Source organism: Rhinatrema bivittatum, chromosome 5, assembly GCF_901001135.1.
Source record: "Rhinatrema bivittatum chromosome 5, aRhiBiv1.1, whole genome shotgun sequence".
NCBI lineage: Eukaryota > Metazoa > Chordata > Amphibia > Gymnophiona > Rhinatrematidae > Rhinatrema > Rhinatrema bivittatum.
In genome coordinates, this window is record NC_042619.1 from 377,173,909 (window position 1) to 377,190,157 (window position 16,249).

The following is a 16,249-nucleotide window of genomic DNA, read 5'->3' on the forward strand; positions in this document are numbered from 1 at the left end:
AAGAGAGCTTATCTACTTACCTGGTGAAGCCTTTGATTCTATGTGAGAGACTGTTTATTTTTATTGCTGCTGGACATTATTTTTTTTTGTACTAATGGTACACTAAGCCATAGGGATGCACATTTGTTTAAAACGAATGGATAAAATGCAACAAATGAGTCCATTTTCGTTTCATTCATGGATACCAAAACTAACAGAGGGTGCCTATGAATTTAACCAAAAATTTCCATCTCATTCTTTTTTTGTTTTCCATTCAAGTCTATGGCCATTCATGTCTATTGCTGTGCCAAGCATATAACAGGTGCAGGTAGGATCTAACTGGTAACTATAGCAACCAACTCTTGCCTGGGTGACATGGCAGCCTCCTGGGAGCTGAGGCAGGACAAGTTGACAAGGAGAGCAGATGGTGGACAAATCACTATGAAACATCTCACTGACATGCATTCACTGAAAGGTCTGAGCATGTGCAAGGAAACTCTATTTGCTCTCTTGCATTTTGTGGAAAGGAGTTGTGCATTCAGAAGCTCTCTTAGCATAGGTAAAAAAGCTTTTAAAAAGAAGGCCTTGGTGTTGGCATTGGCAAAGGGCTTTTTTCTGATCTTCTCTGCCTCTCTGTGTCTGCAGGGAAGGAGAGTGGAGACTGAAGCAGTACCAGTGCCGGTGAAGACTGATTTTTAGCTGCAGACAGACTGAAGTGAAGCACAACCTGATTCTATTTCTAACAGGTTTTCTGTGTGTGCAATAGGGATCAGTCAGTAGTATACACACATTTATTTATTTAGCCATTTTATATATTGTCGTTCCAAATAAAGATCACAATGGTTTACATAACTAACATTCATATAATATATAAACAAAACAGGGATTGAAATAAACTACTGGGATGTTCTGATTCTTTTTAATTAAAGTTCTAAGACATAGAGGTAGATTTTAAAATGGTCGGCGTGTGCAAGGGGGAGCACAATTGTGCAACTTGCACGTGCCGAGCCGCGCTGGCTTCCTCCCTTCCCTCCCCCTAGCCTGATCTTCCCACCCCCCAGATCTTTATTTTACCTTTTGCGCCTGCCGGCCGATTGCCAGCACAGGATCTCTGACACAGCGGCAAATGGCTGCTGTGCCAAGAGCCGTTGACCCCGTCCCCAGACCGCACATGCCCCACCCTTTTTTTTCAAGCCCTGGGACTTACACGCATCCTGGGGCTTTACGCATGCCGCCGGGCCTTTTGAAAATAGGCACGGCGCGCGTAACCCCTCAAAAACCTGCCCCATAATGTTTTAGTTCAGGATTTATAATTTAACAGTTTTCACATAGAAGTATGTTACCTTTCCATATTTACATCATCTCATTAGTTTATTACTCATTCATCAATTATTATCTTTATTAATTCTTGTTATTGTAGTTCTCTGCATTCTGGTGGTTTAGGTTAGGTTATATGCATTTTTTAATAGCTATGTTTTCAAGTCATGTTTAAATCTCTTTATTTCTGGTATCAAACGTAACGTTTCAGGTAGGGAGTTCATACGCATTGGGCCTGCTATGGAAAACATTCAATCTCTTGCATCAGATGTGTAATTCATATTGCAGGCACAGTCAATAGTCCTTTGTTTTGAGATCTTAGTGTTCACTGAGGTGTGTATGATTGTAGTGTCACACCTATCAGGCCAGTATTACTGGAGTGAGTTATTCTGAATATTCATGGTAATACTCTATAGTAGATTGGTGATTGTACTGGCAGCCAGTGCAGTGATATCAGTGAGGGTGTGATGTGATCAAATTTCCTTGTTCCTGATAATAGTCTTGCGGAGGCATTTTGTAATAACTGTAAAGGTTTTGAGAGACATGCGGGAAGGCCGAGAAGTAGGGAGTTACAGTAGTCTATGTTTGAGAAAATTAAAGTTTGTAAAACAGTCCGGAAGTCCTTGGAAGCTAGTAAAGGTTTCAACCGATGTAATATATGCAGCTTGGTGTAGCCTGCATTAATCTATTTATTTATGTGCTTTTTCATAGTAAGGTTCTCATCTAACTGGATACCTAAGTCCCGTACTTGATCTGAGGGAGTAATTTGAAAATGAACCAGGTCTAGAGGTGGAAGTTTAACTATAGAAGGATTTCTTTTTAGCCAAATGATTTCAGTTTTTATGTGCGTTTAATGTTAGTTTAAGTTAAGTTAGTTCTTGCTATATTGCTTTCATGTAGGTTGAGAGTTTTGCAGCTGTATTTTTTATTTTTATTTATTTAAAATCTTTTCTATACCGTCGTTAAGCTAGGTACCATCACAACGGTTTACAACAAGGCACAAATATTAATGTTGGTAGATGTCTTGATTTTTATCCACTCCAGATTACAGTAACATAGTTTCATCATAAATACTAAGTGGTGGGTGTGATACATTATGTCCATTCTTATCTGTGACCGCTTTAAAATAGATTAATCATAATATCTTATCCTTTGGTGGTGAACAAAAGTATAAAAAAAATAATACAATATACACACATATAGATTAGGGTAATTTTAAATGATTTGGAGAATGGGAAGTAAACCTGCATGTCATCAGTGTAAATGAAGAAAGTAGTTTCTAAATCTGCTAGTAATTTATACAGTAGGAGCATATAAATATTGAATAGTATTGCCGAGAGTGCTGAACCTTGAGGGACACCTGTATCAGTATAGAAGGTATGAGAGATGTGATTGCCCAATTTGACTTGGAATGTCCTATTAGATAGGAAGGAAGAGAACCATCTGAGAATGCTACCATCAATCCCAATATTGCTCAGCGGATTGCATATCAGGTTATGGACCACAGTGTTAAAGGTGGCTGTTACATCAATTGGTACCAGAAAATCAGATTCTTCAGCATCAAACGCACATAGAACAGGATCCATTAATGAGATGAGTAAAGGCTCAGTTGAACAATGTTTCCTAAATTCAAATTGGTTTGGGTAGAGAATATTATGGTCTTCCAAATGATTTATAAGTTGAGATAACACTAGGGATGTGAATCGTTTTAGGACGATTAAAATTATCGTCCGATAATTTTAATATCGTCTTAAACCGTTATGGAACACAATACAATAGAGATTCTAACGATTTATCGTTATAAATCGTTAGAATCGTGAGCCGGCACACTAAAACCCCCTAAAACCCACCCCCGACCCTTTAAATTAAATCCCCCACCCTCCCGAACCCCCCCCAAATGAGTTAAATAACCTGCGGGTCCAGCGGCGGTCCGGAACGGCAGCGGTCCGGAACGGGCTCCTGCTCTTGAATCTTGTTGTCTTCAGCCGGCGCCATTTTCCAAAATGGCGCCGAAAAATGGCGGCGGCCATAGACGAACACGATTGGACGGCAGGAGGTCCTTCCGGACCCCCGCTGGACTTTTGGCAAGTCTCGTGGGGGTCAGGAGGCCCCCCACAAGCTGGCCAAAAGTTCCTGGAGGTCCAGCGGGGGTCAGGGAGCGATTTCCCGCCGCGAATCGTTTTCATACGGAAAATGGAGCCGGCCATACACGTATGGCCGGCGCCATTTTCCGTACGGAAAATGGCGCCGGCAGGAGATCGACTGCAGGAGGTTGTTCAGCGAGGCGCCGGAACCCTCGCTGAACGACCTCCTGCAGTCGATCTCCTGCCGGCGCCATTTTCCGTACGAAAACGATTCGTGGCGGGAAATCGCTCCCTGACCCCCGCTGGACCTCCAGGAACTTTTGGCCAGCTTGTGGGGGGCCTCCTGACCCCCACGAGACTTGCCAAAAGTCCAGCGGGGGTCCGGAAGGACCTCCTGCCGTCCAATCGTGTTCGTCTATGGCCGCCGCCATTTTTCGGCGCCATTTTGGAAAATGGCGCCGGCTGAAGACAACAAGATTCAGGAGCAGGAGCCCGTTCCGGACCGCTGCCGTTCCGGACCGCCGCTGGACCCGCAGGTTATTTAACTCATTTGGGGGGGTTCGGGAGGGTGGGGGATTTAATTTAAAGGGTCGGGGGTGGGTTTTAGGGGGTTTTAATGTGCCGGTTTTGCGATTTTTAGATTTTTCACGATTTTTCACGATTTTTCACGATATTTTACCCCCCCAAACGGCAACAATACGATTCCCTCCCCCTCCCAGCCGAAATCGATCGTTAAGACGATCGAGGACACGATTCACATCCCTAGATAACACTGCTTTTTCAAGTACTTTTGATATAAAAGACAAATTTGATGGCTACTACCTGGAAATGAATATCCTTATTCAATAATCTGACTCCAACATTGCTCTATGCTTCAACGGCAAGAGGAAATGTGGAAAAAAGGATTTGCAACCACATAAAAGCAGGGGAGTAGCTTGCTTGTTATGGCAGTTACAACCCCAAACCATAAATACCTGAATCTTCACTTTCAACGGAAATCCAGCATAGCTCTCTGCTTCAACGGCAGGGGAGGAAGTTTGACACTTCACACATATCCAGCATAGCTCTCTGCTTCAACGGCAGGGGAGGAAGTTTGACACGTCACACATATCCAGCATTTATTTATTTATTTTTATTTATTTATTTTTAATTTTTATATACCGATATTCCTATAAAGAATATAGATCACACCGGTTTACAATGGAACAGAACATTCGCTGGGAGGCGATACATTGAACATGAACATTAACCATTTAACATTTGAAACAGTTGGTATCAAGGAACAATAGAGAACCAAGAGCAAAAATTAAATATAAATGGTAAATAAATAATAAATAAAATAAAATAATAATAATAAAATAAAATAAGAGCAAAATAAAATGAATGAATAAAGTGACAATAAATATAGTACATTATTTAAAACTAGATAGTGTCCTTGCAGGGCAGCGAAGAGAAAAGTTCAGAAAGTCCACGGATGATAGTCAAAAGACTTGCATTCATGTTTTGGGACCTGCATCAAGTGGAACCAGGCTTTTCATGGAAAGTTTGCTTGAACAGCCAAGTTTTTAGGTCTTTCTTGAAGGTTAGGAGACATTTTTCTTGACGGAGGTCAGGAGGGAGAGTGTTCCAAAGAGTCGGCCCAGAAGTAGATAACGCTCTTTTGCTTAGAGAGGATTTAATAGGGGGAACTTGCAGAGAGCCTCTGTAAGCTCTTCTGGTCTGTCAGAGGAATGAACATGGAATTGATGGCATAGGTTGAGAGGGGCGGTGTTATGAATGTCTTTATGAATCATCATGAGTACTTTGAACGAAATCCTAGCTTTGATAGGTAACCAGTGCAGAGATTGCAGTATGGGAGACATATGATCTCTTTTGTTAGAGTTGGTAAGTAGTCTCGCAGCGGTATTCTGTACCATCTGCAAAGGTTTTATTGTAATCGCAGGGAGACCAAACAAGAGGGAATTACAATAGTCTAATTTGGTAAGTATTATGGACTGCAGCACAAGTCGGAAATCTCAAAAGTGAAGGAGAGGTTTAAGTCTTTTTAATACTTGTAATTTAAAGAAACATTCTTTTGAAGTGTTTTGGATAAATGATTTAAGATTAAATTGGTTGTCTAGTAGAACTCCTAAATCTCTAACATAAGAGGAGTGGTTAATATCAGTTGTGAGAGATTTTGTTGTGTTTAAGGGGTTGGACAGAACCTGGTTTTCATCAGTAGAAATAATGAGAATCTCTGTCTTATTTGTATTAAGGATCAAGTTAAGACTAGTAAGTAGATTGTTAATTGATTGAAGACAGGTGTTCCAATGGGACCAGGTTTTGTGAAGTGAGTCTGTGATCAGAAGAAGAATCTGGATATCATCGGCATAAAGGTAGAAAGTTAATTTTAAGTTGGAAAGTAATTGACAGAGGGGAAGCAGGTAGATATTAAACAGTGTAGGAGAGAGGGCTGAACCTTGCAGAACTCCTAAGTTTGAACTGATGGGGTGAGAAACTTTATTGTTAATCTTCACTTTGTAAAATCTGTTATCAAGAAAGGAAAGCTCTCTGCTTCAATGGCAGGGGAGCAAGTCTGATATTTCACTTTCAATGCAAAGCAAACATAGCTCTCTGCTTCAGTGGCAGGGGGTAATGAAGAAAGGTGGATCTATATTCAGGCAACAATCAACAAGGACTGAATTACATAGTCTGAATAAACAGATAAGCACGGGTGTAGCTTGCTTATTGCAGTGGTTAATACCTCTAACTAAATTAAGCTATTTCACTTAGATGCAGTTCCAACACTGCTTTCTACATTAATGGCGGGGGTGGAAGGGAAATAGAATAAAAAAAAGGTTACTAAGAGCCAAGAGAAACAGATAAGTATGTGAGAGGAAAAAAAAGTGTGAAAGCTTGCTGGGCAGACTGGATGGGCCGTTTGGTCTTCTTCTGTCGCCATTTCTATGTTAAGTTGTCCCAGTCATCTATTTTATTGGTTTTATTTTTTAGGATTGGCTTTATCACTGCTTGTTTTGCTCCATGTGGAACAAATCCTTCAGCGAGAGAATGATTAATTATGGTTGCAATTGTTGGAGTGCTCACTCTGTGTATTTGTTTCAAGGAACTAGCTGGAATTGGGTCACATGGCTGTATAGCAGGCTTAATTTTATTGATGATTTGACTAATTTCAAGATTTGTTATTCTGTCGAATGAGGTCCATTTAGCCAGACCATTTGTTTCCTCAGGTGCTCTTGTTGGCGAGCAGGTGGGGAATTGCATTTTCAATCAATTGATTTTATCTAAAAACCAAGTGGCATATTCATTGCATGCATCCTTTGAGAAGTTATAGCTTCATGTTTAACAATTTCAAAGAGCCGCTTAGAATTAAATATTACGCCATGTATCTGTTTAGCATAGTCATCTTTTTTTTGCTTTATTAATTAGAGTGTGGCATTTTGTTAGGAGAGATCTTTATTTACCTAGGGATTCAGCAGATGGGCATTTCCGCCATTGTTTCTCAGATTTTCTCAGGGACTGTTTAATGCATCTTAAATCCTCATTATACCATGACTTCTTTTGTTTAGAGGAATTCCTTTCTTTTTTGTTTCATCTGGACTGGACTTAGGTTTTCAGCTATTTCATTGACAATCTTATACCACGATTCAAAAGTTGAGGAGGCATTATCTTGAGTTAATTCAAGTAGCTGATTTTTAATTGATTCAGCAAGTACTTCTGTTTCTATCTTTTTTTTATGAAGGTAAACGTTTGATGATTATTTATATTTTAATGAGTTGGGTTGAGGAAGGTTATTTCTGCCTTTATTAATTGGTGATCGGACCAGGGCAATATAGTGTGGGAAGTATTGATTAGACAGTTATTGTTACTGGCAAATATTATGTTTACAATATGTCCTGCTTTATGAGTAGCTTTAGAAACATATTGTGTCTATCCCAATGCATCCATTGCCTGTAAAAGCATTTCACAGGCTGCATTCCTAGGTGTCCTATCTACATGTAAGTTAAAGTCTCCTACAATTAAAGTAGATGCAGGTGATGGAAACAACTTGGCGAATAATTCGATAAGAAGTGAACATAAGAACCTAAGAAATTGCCATACTGGGTCAGACCAAGGGTCTGATGTTGCTGCAGAGGTTAGTGGAGTAGCAGACAACCCTTCATGGTCTGTCTCTGGAAACAGAGATAGGTAGGGATCACCCCTTTGAGCATCATGATTGGGTAGTGATGAGGCACCTGATACAAATCCTGAAGCCTCGCATGGATGCCATTAAAGGATCTGTGTTCCAAAAGCATGATCCTGGGAAAGGTCATCCACATAGTGCATATTCTGCTGGAATAAAGGGTTTCCATGAACAGGACTCCTTACAGGAGCAAGTGAGACAGAAAGCAGTACTTACATGCATGCTACTCTTTGTGACAAAAAGGTAAAAGAGAGCCTTGTCCTCCAGTTCTGGAGACTCACATACACAAAGGAAATACCGGCAGCATGGATGCATGAACAAGAATGCCAAAGGCAGAAGCAAAGTGGGGATGCAGTGCAGGAAAAAATGGCCGCCCCAGAGAGTTCTGCAGGTACAAGCAGTACTGTGCCACCTAGCATTTCATCCCCCCACCTCAGGACATCAGTCATGTTGCCCTCACTGAACCTTCTCTCCTGATACAGGCCCATAGCTAAAGCAGCTGGCAAGAGAGACCCTCACCCCAGCCCAGAAAAAGAGACCGCAGAAAAAATGTCTGTGACACAGACACACTATCTAACAGAGCCCATCGAGGGCAAGGACAGAGACGCGCTGGCATATTGGACACACAAGTTTATGGTCTGGCCAGACCTGGCAAAGATAGCTCAGCATTAGGGGTGTGCATTCGTATTGAACATAAATGTAAAACGCTACTTTTTTTTTTTTTTAACTTAAAAAAGTGATGAGACATAAACGATCGGATTTCCAACTTATTCAACATAGCTATGTTGAATAAGTTGAAAATCGCGATTGTTGATCCAAAATAAAAATTTAAACCCCTCACCTTCCTTAATCCCCCACCAAAGACTTACCACAACTCCCTGGTGATCCAGCGAGAAGTGAGGACGCCATTTCTGAAATTCTTTGCGAGGAGCACGTGACGTTGGCGCCACGTCGGAGTGACGCGGCATCACGTGATTCCCTGCGGGTTCGCGCCGGAATGCTCATTCGGCCCAAAAGGAACTTTTGGCCAGCTTGGGGGGGTCAGGAGGCCCCCCCAAGCTGGCCAAAAGTTCCTTTTGGGCCGAACGAGGGTGCCGGAGGGAACTCGCGGGGAATCACGTGACGCCGCGTCACTCTGACGTGGCGCCGACGTCACGTGATTCCCCGCGGGGTCGCTTCCGGGATCCTCATTCGGCCCAAAAGGAACTTTTGGCCAGCTTGGGGGTGTCAGGAGGCCCCCCCAAGCTGGCCAAAAGTTCCTTTTGGGCCGAACGAGGGTGCCGGAGGGAACTCACGGGGAATCACGTGACGCCGCGTCACTCTGACATGGCGCCGACGTCACGTGATTCCCCGCGGGGTCGCTTCCGGGATCCTCGTTCGGCCCAAAAGGAACTTTTGGCCAGCTTGGGGGTGTCAGGGGGTGTCAGTGGAAACACTGAGAGGAGAGGATCACCTTGCTGGTGGCTGAAAGGAATCAGTAAGTTTTTGCTTGGGACATTGACATTGACTTTTTTAAAAGTATTGGGGCAAAGTTAACTATTTGGGAATATTATTTAGTGTGTTTGTGTGTGTGTGCCTTTAATAGTCAGGCAGTGAATAAACAAGTTAGACTGTTTGCATTTTTAAATAGTCAGTCAATAAGGTAGCAGTAGGTAGGCAGTGAATACACAAGTTAGACTGTTTGTATTTTTAGTCAGTCAATAAGGTAGCAGTAGGTTGGCAGTGAATAAATAAACAAGTTAGACTGTTTGTATTTAGTCAGTCAATAAGGTAGCAGTAGGTAGTGTGTTTATTTTTTAAACGTCTGCCTGACTATTAAAGTGTCCTCCAGACTTTTAAAGAGCTAAGTGTTTTATTTAATAATAACTGAGTGCATTGTATTTAAAAACAAAACAAAAAAGCCACAAAAAAAAAAACCAAAAAAAAAAACCCCACAAAAAAGTAGCCAGAAGCTAGAAATAAGCTAGGAACAGTATATACCAAAGTAAAAAAGTTGAATAGTTCAGCTCAGTTACTCACCTTGGAAAGGTGTTGAGGTAGTGTGATTAGGTTTGAATAGGGAACAACATTTGTTAATCAAGGGAGCTGTGAGTCACTCAGGCTGACTAACTAAAGTTAGACTGTAATTCCCAACCCTCCCACCCCTCGCCCACCCACCCCAAGCTCATCCCTTAATTTATAGGCAGGTGCCACTTGCACAAAAAAAAACAAAAAACAAAAACCCATCAACAAAAACTTTATTGGGAATTCGATCAGACCCCAGTAGGCCACTACCAGACATATAGTGAATTCACTAATACATTTAAAGGAACTTAGACACATTCCTACTCCCATAGCAACCTAAAACTTAACTAGGAACTGATCAAAATTGAGATGAAGGCAGCAGTCCAGCAGCAAGAGGGGGGCTTCCCAGTCTTTTGCATCGAGTGTCACATGTATGATTTTTTACCCACCGGTGAGAAGTTGTACATGTGCATGCGATGCAAAGAGCTCCTGGCTCTCAGAGAACGAGTCCGATCTCTGGAGGCTAGAGTGGCAGACCTGGAGGAGCTGAGGGAGACAGAGAGGTATATAGATGAGACCTTCAGGGACATAGTAGACCAGTCCCAACTTCAGACTGGCAGCCCTGGTGCTGCCTTGGAGGAAGAAGGTCTCATAATGGGAGAGCACCAACCAGGTGTAGCAGGAAAGGATCCTGTAGCAAGGACCTGCTCTCTAGGTGATGCATTGTCCTTTCGCACTGAGGATATCTCCCCAAGGCCTACTGCCCAGGAGGGAAGGGTTAGGTCGGCCGTCATAGTTGGTGATTCGATTATTAGGAATGTAGATAGCTGGGTGGCTGGTGGGCGTGAGGATCGCCTGGTAACATGCCTACCTGGTGCGAAGGTGGCGGACCTCATGCGTCACCTAGATAGGATTTTAGACAGTGCTGGGGAGGAGCCGGCTATCAGGGTACATGTGGGCACCAACGACATAGGAAAATGTGGGAGGGAGGTTCTGGAAGTCAAATTTAGGCTCTTAGGTAGAAAGCTTAAATCCAGAACCTCCAGGGTAGCATTCTCTGAAATGCTCCCTGTTCCACGCGAAGGTCCCCAGAGGCAGGCAGAGCTCCGGAGTCTCAATGCGTGGATGAGACGATGGTGCAAGGAAGAGGGATTCAGTTTTGTTAGGAACTGGGGAACCTTTTGGGGAAGGGGGAGTCTCTTCCGAAGGGATGGGCTCCACCTTAACCAGGGTGGAACCAGACTGCTGGCGCTAACCTTTAAAAAGGAGATAGAGCAGCTTTTAAACTAGAACAAAGGGGAAAGCTGACAGTCGCTCAGCAGCGCATGGTTCGGAGAGATGTATCTTTAAAGGATACTAATGATGCATTAGAATTAGGGCATCCCGACAGTGAGGTTCCAATAATTAGAAAAGTAGTCCAAGTGCCTGTAACTAAAAACTCACCTGAGCTAAAAAATTCTAACATCCCTATCAATTAAAAAGCAGAATAAAAATACAAGCAAAAAACAAACTTTGAAATGTTTGTATGCTAATGCCAGAAGTCTAAGAAGTAAGATGGGAGAACTAGAATGTATAGCAGTAAATGATGACATAGACTTAATTGGCATCTCAGAGACATGGTGGAAAGAGGATAACCAATGGGACAGTGCTATACCGGGGTACAAATTATATCGCAATGACAGAGAGGAGCAGTCGGGAGGAGGTGTGGCGCTTTATGTCCGGGATGGCATAGAGTCCAACAGGATAAACATCCTGCATGAGACTAAATACAAAATTGAATCTTTATGGGTAGAAATCCCTTGTGTATCAGGGAAGACTACAGTGATAGGGGTATACTACCGTCCACCTGGTCAAGATGGTGAGATGGACAGTGAAATGCTAAGAGAAATTAGGGAAGCTAACCAAATTGGTAGTGCAGTAATAATGGGAGACTTCAATTACCCCAATATAGACTGGGTAAATGTATCATCGGGTCAGGCTAGAGAGATAACGTTCCTGGATGGAATAAATGATAGCTTTATGGAGCAATTGGTTCAGGAACCGACGAGAGAGGGAGCAATTTTAGATCTAATTCTCAGTGGAGCACAGGACTTGGTGAGAGAGGTAACGGTGGTGGGGCCGCTTGGCAATAGTGATCATAATATGATCAAATTTGATTTAATGACTGGAAAAGGAACAGTGTGCAAATCCAAGGCTCTCGTGCTAAACTTTCAAAAGGGAAACTTTGATAAAATGAGAAAAATTGTTAGAAAAAAACTGAAAGGAGCAGCTACAAAAGTAAAAAATGTCCAAGAGGCGTGGTCATTGTTAAAAAATACCATTCTAGAAGCACAGTCCAGATGTATTCCACACATTAAGAAAGGTGGAAAGAAGGCAAAACGATTACCGGCATGGTTAAAAGGGGAGGTGAAAGAAGCTATTTTAGCCAAAAGATCTTCATTCAAAAATTGGAAGAAGGATCCAACAGAAGAAAATAGGATAAAGCATAAACATTGGCAAGTTAAATGTAAGACATTGATAAGACAGGCTAAGAGAGAATTTGAAAAGAAGTTGGCTGTAGAGGCAAAAACTCACAGTAAAAACTTTTTTAAATATATCCGAAGCAGAAAGCCTGTGAGGGAGTCAGTTGGACCGTTAGATGATCGAGGGGTTAAAGGGGGCACTTAGAGAAGATAAGGCCATCGCGGAAAGATTAAATGATTTCTTTGCTTCGGTGTTTACTGAAGAGGATGTTGGGGAGGTACCCGTAATGGAGAAGGTTTTCATGGGTAATGATTCAGATGGACTGAATCAAATCACGGTGAACCTAGAAGATGTGTTAGGCCTGATTGACAAACTGAAGAGTAGTAAATCACCTGGACCGGATGGTATACACCCCAGAGTTCTGAAGGAACTAAAAAATGAAATTTCAGACCTATTAGTAAAAATTTGTAACTTATCATTAAAATCATCCATTGTACCTGAAGACTGGAGGATAGCAAATGTAACCCCAATATTTAAAAAGGGCTCCAGGGGCGATCCGGGAAACTACAGACCGGTTAGCCTGACTTCAGTGCCAGGAAAAATAGTGGAAAGTGTTCTAAACATCAAAATCACAGAACATATAGAAAGACATGGTTTAATGGAACAAAGTCAGCATGGCTTTACCCAGGGCAAGTCTTGCCTCACAAATCTGCTTCACATTTTTGAAGGAGTTAATAAACATGTGGATAAAGGTGAACCGGTAGATATAGTATACTTGGATTTTCAGAAGGCGTTTGACAAAGTTCCTCATGAGAGGCTTCTAGGAAAAGTAAAAAGTCATGGGATAGGTGGCGATGTCCTTTCGTGGATTGCAAACTGGCTAAAAGACAGGAAACAGAGAGTAGGATTAAATGGGCAATTTTCTCAGTGGAAGGGAGTGGACAGTGGAGTGCCTCAGGGATCTGTATTGGGACCCTTACTGTTCAATATATTTATAAATGATCTGGAAAGAAATACGACGAGTGAGATAATCAAATTTGCAGATGACACAAAATTGTTCAGAGTAGTTAAATCACAAGCAGATTGTGATAAATTGCAGGAAGACCTTGTGAGACTGGAAAATTGGGCATCCAAATGGCAGATGAAATTTAATGTGGATAAGTGCAAGGTGATGCATATAGGGAAAAATAACCCATGCTATAATTACACAATGTTGGGTTCCATATTAGGTGCTACAACCCAAGAAAGAGATCTAGGTGTCATAGTGGATAACACATTGAAATCGTCGGTTCAGTGTGCTGCGGCAGTCAAAAAAGCAAACAAAATGTTGGGAATTATTAGAAAAGGAATGATGAATAAAACGGAAAATGTCATAATGCCTCTGTATCGCTCCATGGTGAGACCGCACCTTGAATACTGTGTACAATTCTGGTCGCCGCATCTCAAAAAAGATATAATTGCGATGGAGAAGGTACAGAGAAGGGCTACCAAAATGATAAGGGGAATGGAACAGCTCCCCTATGAGGAAAGACTAAAGAGGTTAGGACTTTTCAGCTTGGAGAAGAGACGACTGAGGGGGGATATGATAGAGGTGTTTAAAATCATGAGAGGTCTAGAACGGGTAGATGTGAATCGGTTATTTACTCTTTCGGATAGTAGAAAGACTAGGGGACACTCCATGAAGTTAGCATGGGGCACATTTAAAACTAATCGGAGAAAGTTCTTTTTTACTCAACGCACAATTAAACTCTGGAATTTGTTGCCAGAGAATGTGGTTCGTGCAGTTAGTATAGCTGTGTTTAAAAAAGGATTGGATAAGTTCTTGGAGGAGAAGTCCATTACCTGCTATTAAGTTCACTTAGAGAATAGCCACTGCCATTAGCAATGGTTACATGGAATAGACTTAGTTTTTGGGTACTTGCCAGGTTCTTATGGCCTGGATTGGTCACTGTTGGAAACTAGGGATGTGAATCGTTTTAGGACGATTAAAATTATCGTACGATAATTTTAATATCGTCTTAAACCGTTATGGAACACAATACAATACAGATTCTAACGATTTATCGTTATAAATCGTTAGAATCGTGAGCCGGCACACTAAAACCCCCTAAAACCCACCCCCGACCCTTTAAATTAAATCCCCCACCCTCCCGAACCCCCCCCAAATAACTTAAATAACCTGCGGGTCCAGCGGCGGTCCGGAACGGCAGCGGTCCGGAACGGGCTCCTGCTCCTGAATCTTGTCGTCTTCAGCCGGCGCCATTTTCCAAAATGGCGCCGAAAAATGGCGGCGGCCATAGACGAAAAAGATTGGACGGCAGGAGGTCCTTCCGGACCCCCGCTGGACTTTTGGCAAGTCTCGTGGGGGTCAGGAGGCCCCCCACAAGCTGGCCAAAAGTTCCTGGAGGTCCAGCGGGGGTCAGGGAGCGATTTCCCGCCGCGAATCGTTTTCGTACGGAAAATGGCGCCGGCAGGAGATCGACTGCAGGAGGTCGTTCAGCGAGGGTTCCGGCGCCTCGCTGAACGACCTCCTGCAGTCGATCTCCTGCCGGCGCCATTTTCCGTACGAAAACGATTCGCGGCGGGAAATCGCTCCCTGACCCCCGCTGGACCTCCAGGATCTTTTGGCCAGCTTGTGGGGGGCCTCCTGACCCCCACGAGACTTGCCAAAAGTCCAGCGGGGGTCCGGAAGGACCTCCTGCCGTCCAATCTTTTTCGTCTATGGCCGCCGCCATTTTTCGGCGCCATTTTGGAAAATGGCGCCGGCTGAAGACGACAAGATTGAGGAGCAGGAGCCCGTTCCGGACCGCCGCTGGACCCGCAGGTTATTTAAGTTATTTGGGGGGGGGGGTTCGGGATGGTGGGGGATTTAATTTAAAGGGTCGGGGGTGGGTTTTAGGGGGTTTTAGTGTGCCGGTTTTTCGATTTTTCGATTTTTAACGATGTTCCGGCGAGGGATGGGGTTCGGGAGGGTGGGGGATTTAATTTAAAGGGTCGGGGGTGGGTTTTAGGGGGTTTTAATGTGCCGGTTTTTCGATTTTTCGATTTTTAACGATTTTTAACGATTTTTCACGATATTTTACCCCCCCAAACGGCAACAATACGATTCCCTCCCCCTCCCAGCCGAAATCGATCGTTAAGACGATCGAGGACACGATTCACATCCCTATTGGAAACAGGATGCTGGGCTTGATGGACCCTTGGTCTGACCCAGTATGGCATTTTCTTATGTTCTTATATGCCACACTTAGTGCTGTTTTGTCTCTATATCAGAGTTGTTTACACTGCTTTTGCAGCATTCCCAGCTCTGGCTGACTCGGGGAGCAGGAGACCTGAGCCAAAACTCAAACCCAAGTCGCACATACCACTACCACTGGGCTGGACCCAGAAATAAAATCTTTAAGATTGGCTAAAAATGTAACAGACAAGAAAAAATAGATCCAAGCAAGCTTAGGAAAAGATGGACCGATCAGATACTGTTGCCTATCTTTTGATAGATGTTAACAAACTTGAAGAAAAATGATGACTTGATCTGGAAGAGCAGACTGAGAAAGAATGCTTGGCTAGGTTTTTCTTAAACAGACTATTGATCTTTGAGAGGTGAATATTGAAAAGTCCACTGAGCGGGTGACATAGCTAGGTACATTAACTTGGTTATATCTAGCCAGATTTTCAGCTATACTTACCCGGCAGAAAGTGTGCTGAATATCTGGATAAATCACTCCAGTCAAAATTAAACAGGCTAGATTTAGTTACTTAGCTGGTTAGTGCTAAAATTCAATGCTAATCAGTTAAATCTTCTCCCACTGTCCTACCCTCAGTTTAGTAGGCACAGCCAACCCCTGTTACTCCTCCCTTCATTTACCTTGGTTTAAAGCATTAGCGAGAGGGGGACAGCTAGTATCCAACACCACACAATCCTTCCCACCCACAAACCTGGCATGAAAAAAAATTAGTGTTTGGAGGCTCTCCCTCACAATCTCCATTCCCCCCCCCCCCCCCCCCCGCCCAAAGTAATCCCCCTTTTCCAACCCTCCACTTGCCTGAACTATCGTGTAACAAGTGACCCACCAACTTCCTATACCTGCACTCAGTAATGTAGTGCATATGGATATGCAAGTCAGAGGGGTGGAGATTTCAAACCAGACAAACCAGCTGACAATGTTAGCCAGTTAAATCTTTTGCAAATGACCAGCAAGTTGCATGAGCAGTTGCTTGAATG

The 16,249-nt window shown here is 43.0% G+C and overlaps 1 protein-coding gene across 1 annotated transcript in view; it reads left to right on the plus strand.

Moving 5' to 3' along the window:
• The window catches only part of LOC115092479 (sodium/hydrogen exchanger 2-like), a gene marked incomplete at its 3' end in the record, with an annotated part of 106,448 nt that overhangs the window by 32,456 nt on the left and 57,743 nt on the right, over window positions 1-16,249 (plus strand). The gene's annotated exons all lie outside the window — the stretch shown is intronic.